Raw genomic sequence first — 11,471 nt, 5'->3', positions numbered from 1 at the left:
CAATTCCATACACTGTACAGTGGAGATTTTTTTGTGTGTACAAGCATGTGTGTGTGTGTGTGAGTGTGTGTGTGTGTTAAAACAGCTTAGCCTATACTTTAAACAATACAAACACAATAACTATATTTTCTCATATGTATGTGTGTGTATATACATATATTGTCTCTCAGTGTCCCTTCTATCTTTCATCCCTTTAATAACAGCACCCCTAGAGATGGTACATTTCCCAGAGCTCTGTGCAGTGGATGTTGCCACATGACTAATTTTGGGCTAAAAGGATGTGAAGAGAAGTGATGTATGTGACTTCCAGGTCATCTCCTTAAAAAGGAAACACCCTGCACTGGAATTTCCATTTCTCTTTCTCTCTAGCTCAGAAATCATGTCGATGTGCACAGACACCTTCTAACCAGATGTAGAGGCAATATGATGAGATGTGCAGAATCACTGGGCAGAGAGCATCTCTGGATGTTCTCCTTCTACTGATCCACCTGCTTTCCTGGAAATAAACATAAATCTTGTTTAAGCCACTGAATTTTTAGGTTTCTATTGGAACATTTTAGCCTATTCCCTAACAATACAGCATGATATCTATAATTTCTTATAAAATAAAAGAGAACATTATTAATTAGCACCTGCAAGAAATACCACACCTTCAATAATAAACAACAATAAGCAATATTTGGTGCACCTACCCTATGACTGGCCTCAATGTAGATGGTGGAGCTGCTGTAGTGATGAAAAGATAAGCATGATTCTTGCTCTCATGGAGCTTTAACTCTGCACTAAAATAGACATTTTTTTTTAAAATTCAAATAAATAACTCTAAGGTCCATTGCTAGAAAAGGAAAGCACAAATTATCATGGAAGTAAACAATTAGGGAATAAATCTTAATCCTCTTTCACATTCTTTACATCTCTGCTAAATTGCCACTTTATCAGATGTTTGTATGTATCAGATCCCAGTTTCATTACTTCACTGGGCTTCATTATACTTCTTAACTCATCATTTGATAAAATATCCTTGTTTTCTTCCAATAAAATTCTCTTTTACATAAACTAATTTGAGTGGGTTTATTTTGGGAACCGAATGTTCCCTAAGTAAATGAGGAAGATAAACTTTGCAAATGCATATAAAAATTGTATTTGATTCAAATAATAACCTTCATTTTTATATAGCATCTATTGCTTTACACAACATATGAATTTACTTTTATTTTAAAATGAGATTCTGGAATGCCATTTCAAGCTTGAACAATTCCAATGGAAAGAATTCAAATTGGCATTTCAGCACATTTCTTTACAAAAATACAATTGTTCAGCACATTGTGATTTCTTAAGCTTTCTCATATATTCTAGAGCAAAATGGAAAATTACATCATACTGTAGAAAATAGAACTCTTTCCCAAGTATTTATGTTCAAGAGTATAAACACAGTCACAGCTCATACATTTTCCAATTAATTGCTCAGGTGCTCACCTGGCCAATCACAGAAATCCAAAACTTTCCAGCTGTATTACAAAGCCCGAGATTTCATGTCCTGACCTGACATCTTTGGCCCTCACAGGGACCCAAAAGCCTAACTGTGGATTCCACTGCTCTGACCAGACATATCACCCACCCAGAAGGAAAGGCCAGTTCCTTTATCAAATGGACCAGCTGTACCCCACTTGGTCCTCAACACAACAGCTTTGACTTTCCTGCCAGCCCTAGAATTTATTCAAATAAGCCAATTGCATCTTTCTGCACGGACCAAGGGACACCTACCTCATCCTTTTGTTACTACAAAATCTGCCTCCCACTGCTGTTCTTTGTTCACTGTTCCTAAATGCAATCACTATTTGGCCCTGCAGGGCATGCAGTATCCTCCTCCCCTGGGTTGAGAGTATATGTGTCTATTAAACTGCTCTCTATCCCATCTATCCAGTGTCAGGTACTACATGTTCAGTCTTCTTGTACGATTTAAGGTGCGGGATCCCTTCCTTATCAACAGGGTGAACAGGAGGTGATCGGGCCACCAGTTGAGATCTCCCCTCAAAAATAACTGGAAACCTCAGGGACTGAGTCAAAAACTGGAGCAGAGAGTGCACTAAATGTGATCAGTTCACTACCGCTCCTGTTTCTTCTTGCCACACAATCCCACCATCACTGAGGAACAGATGCAAATGCTTGGTATCTCGAATGAAGTCTTTCTCCTCCATCTCCCTGCAGATATTGCAGTGGTCCCCACACTGGGGAGCAAAAACACAGCTGTTTACTCTTGTTCAGTTCCTCATCCATTGTCTCCCAGGGCCTCTCAAAATTAGCCACATTTTAAGACATCTTTAGCCTCAGCAATAGCCTGTGCCAAAAACAGTCTTACACAAGATGTTAGTTCTCTTCATGAATTTAGTCTTCCCCATTCTTCAAGGTCATTTAATTTCAGGGCTTTATTCTCCCTACTATAGGCCATAATATTTACCATTTTGTTTTAACCCAAATAACTCTCTAATTTAGACTCCAATAGTTTTGAAGTTGGGAAATTGGATCCTTTCTTCCCAAAATGCCCTGAGCTCTTTGTGCAAATTTATTAACTCTCTATCTAGTGGCTAACTTTGTATCTCAATCAAGAAGCTTTTGCTAAGCTATTACATTTTTAGACAAGCTCTAGCTCCAAGAGGGCCCAGTTACCTTCCATTTGCAGAGCTAAAAGTTTGCACCATCTCACTTCTACTAAGACATGGAAGCAACTTAAGTGTTCTCCAACAGACAAATGGTATATATGTATGTGTGTGTATATATATATATATATATATATATATATACACACACACACACACAATGGAATATTACTCAGCCATAAAAAGAACGAATTAATGCTATTTGCAGCAACATGGATGGACCTAGAGATTATTGTAGTAAGTGAAGTAAGTCAGACAGAGAAAGACAAATGTATGATATCACTGATATGCGTAATCTAAAAAAATAGTACAAAAGAACATATTTACAAAACAGAAACAGACTCAGACATAGAAAACAGACTTCTGGTTACCAAAGGGGAGGGGGAGGGGATAAATAGGGAGTATGGGATTAACATATACACACTACCATATATAAAATAAACAGCAGGATTTACAGTATAGTACAGGGAACTATATTCAATATCTTGTAATAAACTATAATGGAAAATAATTTTTAAAAAGAACATAGATATATACAAATATATATTTCATTATATATAACGAAATCACTTTGCTATACACCTGAAACTAGCACAATGTTGTAAACAAACTATACTTCATTTAAAAAAAAGAGTATCTGGAAGTTCATTTACTGGACTAAAGCAACAACAGAAACAGATCTATCTTATTACACACAGATAGAAGGAGGGAGTCTTGCATGGTGATAGAGACATCAGTCTCTAGAGAATTTGTGGATGTTATTAATAAGTATAGAACCAAGGCCAGGACACCAGTACCATTTGTTTTTACTTTTTTTTTTCCCATTAGTATATGCCTACCAGAACCCCCTGATTTGTAGTTAGAAATGGAAAAGTTATAGACCACAACGTTACTTTCCTATTGAGGGATTAAACTTTTTCAACTAATTAGATTTTAATTAAAACCTGATTAGGTCACTCTGATTTGTTTCCTTCTATTTCCCCGTCACCTCTTTGACTTTCTTGTGATGCCTCTCTTATCTATCATCCTGTATTCCCCTCCTCACTTGTTCTCTATCACTTAATTATGTGACTTTGGTCAAGTTACTTGATCTCTCTGAAACTCAATTCCCTCATCCAGATGGGGATTAGGAAACTTTCCTCTTAGGTTTTCTGTGACATTCAGTGATGCAGCACAGTAAAGTATCCATAATGTGCTGGCACTTAGTAAGGGGATTTAAATTTACATCTCTATCTCCAGCAGTATATTCTTTCTTTCTTTTCCCTTCAAGCCCCTTATCATATGATTATAATAAATGCTTACACAGAAACAAGAACAATTTTGAGTACAGTTATTTTGCACTGTAATCATTGATTTTATTGTGTCTACTTATGCATGTGAATGTAGACACAACAAAATCAGACACACATGCAAACCCACAACTGAGTAGTGTGTCGATATATATTTTATGTGAGAAGTGAAGGGGCTACTGGAGATTGTAAAATCAAGACCTCTACCTTCTTTTTCAGATGGGGATAGGATAATTCTAAGGATCTTGCCCATTTCCAAGGTCACACTGTTATTACTGATATGGTTTAAAGCAGAAAACTGACCTTCTGATAGCCAGTCCATTTTTTATTTCATTTACTGCCTGTTACATGGCCTTGGGGAAGAAAGTTGTAAGAATCTTCCTCTTGTTTTTTGTACCAATTATTTGATATTAATTAGAGAGTTAGCTTCTAATAAACATTTATTTTGAGGGGAGTTAAAATTTCAGATATCATAGTAGACTAGAAAGAAAGAAGTATAGAAAAAAGTATGAAAAGTTGAAAATTTTCCAGCTTAAAGAAGACATTTATTTCATGTTTATTAAGTATGCTTTTTATAAATATTAATTGTAGGTCTCAGGAATGGTTACTTCTCTTTTCTCTTGCTGGAAGCAAAAGGGGATTCTTTTTTTTTTCTCTAATACTCAATGTGGGGACATGGTCAAGCTCCTGGAGGTAAATCTCACAATTAATTGTAGACATGTATATTTTCAATATCTGAGAATGTCAGTAAAACAATTAAATACATGGTTATTTTGACATTGTATTCTAAATTATCCAATTGGCTATTAACATTTCCCTAGACATATCAGTTAAATATTTTATGAATTTCAGGAGAAACTATGAATAATTCAGAAGAGATTACCATTAGAAATCAGAGTACAAACTACAATATTGTTTCATTATTCCAAATATTTTTGCTTAACTGAAAACATTTTCTATATATATGGTCATGTAAATTAAAATGCCATTTCTTATCAAATATGAATAATTTCCTGAATGGAAATAAGTATATATAATGTCAAGTTTTCAGTTGGTCAACTTCCATTTATGTAGAAATTCTAGAGTGAAAAAGTGCAATAATTAAAATAAAAAATCTATTACAGGAGCTCAACAGTAGATTTGAGGTATCAAAAGAAAGAATCAGCAACATTTTAAAAATTAGAAAAACAAAAATAGACTCACAGACATAGAAAAAAAACTTATGGTTACCAAAGGGGAAGGGGAGGGAGGGATAAATTAGGAGCTTGGGATTGATTGATACACACTATTTTATATAAAATACATAAACAACAAGGACATACTGCAGAGCACAGGGAACTATATTCCATAGCTCGTAATAACCTATAATGGAAAAGAATCTGAAAAAGAATATATATCTATAGATATATCTATAGATATATTTAGATATAGATATAAAACTGAATCACTTTGCTGTACACATGAAACTAACACAATATTTAAATCAAACTATACTTCAATTAAAAAATCCACCCTGTTGCCCAAAACATAAAAAAAAAGAATCAGCAAACTTGAAGATAGACGAGATGATGCAATCTGAAGAACAGTGAGTAAAAATAAAGATGAAAAATGAATAGAGCCTCAAAGAAATGTAGCACACTATTAAATGCATCACCATAAATATAATGGGATTGTCAGAAGGAGAGGAGAGAAAGGGGGAGAAAAATTATGTAAAGAAATAATGACTGAAAACTCCCCCAAACTGAATAAAAACACTAATCTACATATCCAAGAAACCCAATGAACTATAAGTAGAATAAACTCAAAGATACCCACATCCAGACATATCATAGCCAAAATATTGAAAGCAAAAGATAAAGATAAAACCTTAGAACCAGTTTTCTTTTTAAAAAGCTGCTTCATCAATTATGAGACTCCTCTCTCAATAAGATATACATCTGATTTTTCTTTAGATACAGCAGAGGACAGAAGCCAGTGTGATGACTTGTTCCAAGTACTGAAAGCAAAATCTTGTTAACCAAGAAATATACATAGAGCCAAACTGTCTCTTAAGAAGAAAGTGAGGAAATTCCCTTGTGGTCCAGTGATTAGGACCCAGTGCTTTCACTGCCAGGGCTCAGGTTCAATCCCTGGTCAGGGAACTAAAAGCCCGCATGCCACATAGCATGGTCAAAAAAAAAGAAAGAAAGAAAAGAAAAGAAAGTGAAATAAAATAATTCCCAGATAAACCAAAGCTGAAAGACTATGTTGCTAGCAGACTTGCCTTCCAAGAAATACTAAAGGAAATTATCCCAACTGAAAGCAAATAACATTGAGCAGTAATTAGAACCCACATTAAAAAAAAAAGTGTCGGTAAAGATAATTGTATAGGTAATTATAAGAGGCAGTACAAGTACATATTTTTCTCTATTGTTCTCTTAATTGTTTTTAAAAGTAATTGATAAAACAATATAAATATAATTGTATTGTTAGACTTACAAAATACAAAAATGAAATATATTTGATTAAATGCAGAAAGAGTTGGGTGGGAACAAAGCTGCAAAGAGTAAGAAAATAAAACAAGACAGTAACTATAATCCACAGAAAGGAATAAAAAGAACCAGAAACAGTAAATAAAAATGTTAATATAACAAATTCTATAAATACATACTTGTTCTCCTTTCTTGTCTCAGCTTCTTTATAAGACATAGGATTATATAAAGCAATAATAACAATTTATTGTTGGGTTTTTAAGGTAGCACACCATGTATAACAACAATAGTACCAAACAAAAGAGGGAAAAGGAATGAAGGTATACAAAAGAAAGTTTCTTTCATTAGAATAAAGGTATTTTAAATATGAAGTAGATTTTGAGAAATTGATGTGTATATTGTAAGCCCTAGAATAGCCACAATAAAGTTCAAAAACATAATAAAAATTATTAAAGAAATTAATATATTATGCTAGAAAATATCTACTTAAGAATAAAGAAGAGGGCTTCCCTGGTGGTGCAGTGGTTGAGAGTCCGCCTGCCGATGCAGGGGACACGGGTTCATGCCTCGGTCTGGGAAGATCCCACATGCCGCAGAGATGCTGGGCCCGTGAGCCATGGCCGCTGAGCCTGCATGTCCAGAGCCTGTGCTCTGCAATGGGAGAGGCCACAACAGTGAGAGCCCCACGTATTGCAAAAAAAAAAAAAAAAAAAAAGAATAAAGAAGACAACCACAGGAATATTAACACAAAAAAGATATGAGACATATAGAATACAAAAAAAATGGCATATGTAAATCCAACCATGTCAATAATAATATTAAATGTGAATGAGTTAAACAATCCAATCAAACGTCAGAGGATATCAGATTTGATAAACAAACAAGATCCAACTATATGCTGTTAACAGGAGACTCACTTTAGAATCAAATAAATAAAAAGTTTGAAAGTAAAAGGATAGAAGATACACCATGCAAATAACAACTGTAATGGAATAGGAATGATTATACAGAAAAGTAAACTTTAAAACAAAAAAAAGTGGCAAAAAGAGAAAGAATGGCATTTCATAATGAATAGAGGGTCAATTCACTAGGAATATATAAAAATTATAAACATATATGCATTTAACAAAGAGTATCTAAATATAAGAAGCAAAAACTGACAGAAGTAAAGGAATAATAATTCAACAATAATAGTTAAAGACTTCAACACCCCACTTTAAATAATAGATAAATTATGTGGAAGATAAAACACGTACAACACTGTAAACTAAACAAACTATACTTAGCCAATATCTATATGATACTGCACTCCAAAAAAGCAAAATAAAGATTCTTCTCAAGTGCCCATGGAACAGTCTCAGGATACACAATACACTAGGACATAAAACAAGCCTCAATAAATTTAACTGGATTGAAATACCATGCAGTGTATATTTTCCAACAAAATTGAATTAAATCATAAATCAATACCAAAAGGAAGTTTGGAAATTCATAAATGTATGGAAAATAAACAACACATTATTCCTAAATAACCACTGGGTCAAAGAAAAAATCATAAGTGAAATTCAAAAATACCTTTAGAAGAAGGAAAATGAAAACACAACATGCAAAACATTATGGGATGTAGCTACACAGAGGGATATTTGTAGCTGTAAATGCCTATATTAAAAAAGAAGAAAGAACTCAATTCAATAACCTAAACTCATACTTTAAGAAACTTGGAAAAGAAGACCAAGTTAAATCTAAAGCATTTAGAGGAAAGGAAATACATAAAATAGAGAAGTGAAAATGAATAGAAAAAAAATCAAAGCAAAGTTTGTTCTTTGAATAGATCAACAGAATGACAAACATTTAACTAGGCTGACCATAAAAAAAAAAAGAAAGAACACTCAATTCATTAAAATCAAGAATAAGATAGAAAACATCACTACCAACCTTACAGAAATAAGGAGGGAATACTATGAAAAAAAGTATTCCAATAAATTAGATAACCTAGATAAAATGGAAAAATTCTTGTAAATACTCACACTACCAAAACTGAGTCAATAAGAAATGGAAAAACCAGAATAGACTATAACAAAGTAAAGATTGAGTTAGTAATTAACAACTTGCCACATGTTGTTAAGATGGCAATACACTACAAATTAATTTATAGGCTCAACACAATCCCTATCAAATTACCAACTGCCTTTTTTCCAAAAACTGACAAGGTGGTACTAAAATTCATATGAAAATGTAAAAGACCTAGAATACCAAGAAAAATAAAATCTTGGAAAAGAATAAAGTTGAAGGACTTACACTTTATAATTTTAAAACTTGCTAGACAACTACAGTAATTAATACAGCATGGTACCTATATAAGAATAAAACTATAGATCAATAGAATAGAGCTGAGAGTCTAGATATAAACCCATACATTAATGGTGCCAAGACAATTCAACAGGAAAAAAGTGCTTTCAAAAGCTGTTGCTGGGCCTCCCTGGTGGCGCAGTGGTTGAGAGTCCGCCTGCCGATGCAGGGGATAGGGGTTCGTGCCCCGGTCCGGGAGGATCCCATATGCCGTGGAGCGGCTGGGCCCGTGAGCCATGGCCGCTGGGCCTGTGCGTCCGGAGCCTGTGCTCCGCAACGGGAGAGGCCACAACAGTGAGAGGCCCGCGTACCGCAAAAAAAAAAAAAAAAAAAAAAAAAAAAAAGCTGTTGCTGAATATCCACAAGCAATAAAGTTGAATTCCTGTCTCACACCACAAAAAATACTAAAATATAAACCTAATTGTAAGAGCTAAAACAATACAACTCTTATATAAAAACATGAGTGAATATTCAAGATGCTGGATTAGGCAATTGTGTCTTATATATGACATCAAAGCACAAGAAATAAAAAATAAATAAATTTGACTAAATCAAAACTAAAAATATTGTGCTTCAAATGATACTATCAATAAAGTGAAAAGACAACCCACAGAATGAGATAAACTTATACAAATCGTATATGTGATAAGGGACTTGTATGTATACTGTATGAAGAACTATTATGAATTAAAAATAAAAATACAACCCAATTAGAAAATGAGCAAAGTATCTAAATGAAATTTCTCGAAAGAAGATATACAAATGACCTGTAAGCATGTTAAAGAGATGCAAATCAAAACCACAGTGAGTTACCACTTCACATCCACTAGGGTGGCCATAATCAAAAAGAGACACAATAACAAGTGTTGGTGAGTGTGTGAATAAAATGGAATCTTTATACTTTGTTTATGGGAATGTAAAATTGCGCAGACACTTTGGAAAACAGTTTGGCCATTCCTACAAAGCCTAAACACAGAGTTCGTATATGATCCAACAATTCGACTTTTACGTACATATGCAAGAGAAATAAAAACATTTTAATGCAAGAAAACTTGTACACAAATGTTCAAAGCAGCATTATTCATAATGTCAAAAAGTAAAAGCAACTCAAATGTCCATCAACTGATGAATGGGTAAATTAAACATTATCTTCAATAAAAGGAATAATATATTGATATATGCTCCAACATTGATGAAATTTGGAAATGCTCTGCTAAATGACACAAGTCAGTCACGCATTGTATGTTTGTAGTTATATCCTCAATAGGCAAATCCATAGGGACAGAATGTAGATTAATGTTTGCTTATGGCTGGAGAGGAAGGAAGGGGAAGAGGGTGACAACAGAGAGTGACAGCTAATGAGTATGGGGTTTCTTTTCTGAGTGATGAAAATGTTTTAAACTTAGATTGTGTTGGTGACAGCACAACTCTGAATATACTAAAATCCATTAAACTGTACACTTTGGTGAATTTTATGGCATGTAAATTGTATCTCAGTAAAGATGTCTTAAAAGTGAAATAAAATGTAATATGAGGAGAAATAAAGCCTTAGGGTAAACAAGATTTTTATTTTCATAATTGAATTATTTGTACACAAATGACTTAAGAAATAATCAGAAACAAAAACATATGTAATTTTTGGACTTCCCTGGTGGTGCAGTGGTTAAGAATCTCTGCCTGCCAATTCAGGGGACACGGGTTCAAGCCCTGGTCTGGAAGATGCTCCATGCCGCAGAGCAACTAAACCTGTGGCTTGTGCCACAACTACTGAGCCTGCACTGTAGAGCCATGAGCCACAGCTACTGAGCCCACGTGCCACAACTACTGAAACCCACGCACCTAAAGCCCATGCTCCAAGACAAGAGAAGCCACTGCAATGAGAAGCCCGCACACCACAACGAAGAGTAGCACCCACTCACTGCAGCTAGAGAAAGCCCCCGTGCAGCAAAGACCCAACACAACCAAAAATAAATAAATAAATTTATAAAAACTAAAAACATATGTATTTTTGGCAAAGGAAATAATGTATTGGTCTGACACCTTAGAAGAAATATTATGTGCTAGCCAAAGTGAAGTCCATTTTTGTAAAAATCTCTATAGATTCTTCCAGGCTAACAGCAACTTTGAGGGATCAGTCTCATGAAAGGGGAAATATTCTGAAGAGATTGGATTTTAGAGTATAAAATTGGATCCAGAAAATCCTAAACCTTTTTGAAGCATTTGAATCTGTGGAGACTTAACCCCAAAGCATAGCAGTCTTCTAATTACATTGTGTGCAGGTATTAGAAATGGTCTATTTTTATAACCAAAAGAATGCCTTGCAAAATTCAAGGTGATCTTTTTCTTTCATCATGTGATGAACCACCTTAGCTGCAGGTTATAATTATTTCTATGATGTTCCAGTGCCTAATTATTTATATAGTGTATTATTGGTACACATAGTCAGAAATAAGCCCTGTTAGAGCAGCATTTTTTGAGGAGATTTCAAATCTATATGTCTATCTACATATTTGGATTACTTTGAGGAAAACCATAGTCCAGCAGAAGAGAACACCCCAACAGTTAAGAACTGCTGCTTTATAATACCAATTTATTCTTATATTTTTCCTGCAATTTTCAACTTTAATCCATCACAAGTCACTTAAAAATTCTGACCCGTATTTTCCTCAGCCAAAATGAAACAAAACAAAACGACAACAAAACTC

The sequence above is a fragment of the Mesoplodon bidens genome, assembly GCF_964165515.1.
Source record: "Mesoplodon bidens genome assembly, chromosome: 1".
Taxonomy (NCBI): domain Eukaryota; kingdom Metazoa; phylum Chordata; class Mammalia; order Artiodactyla; family Ziphiidae; genus Mesoplodon; species Mesoplodon bidens.
This window is presented reverse-complemented; position numbering follows the sequence as displayed.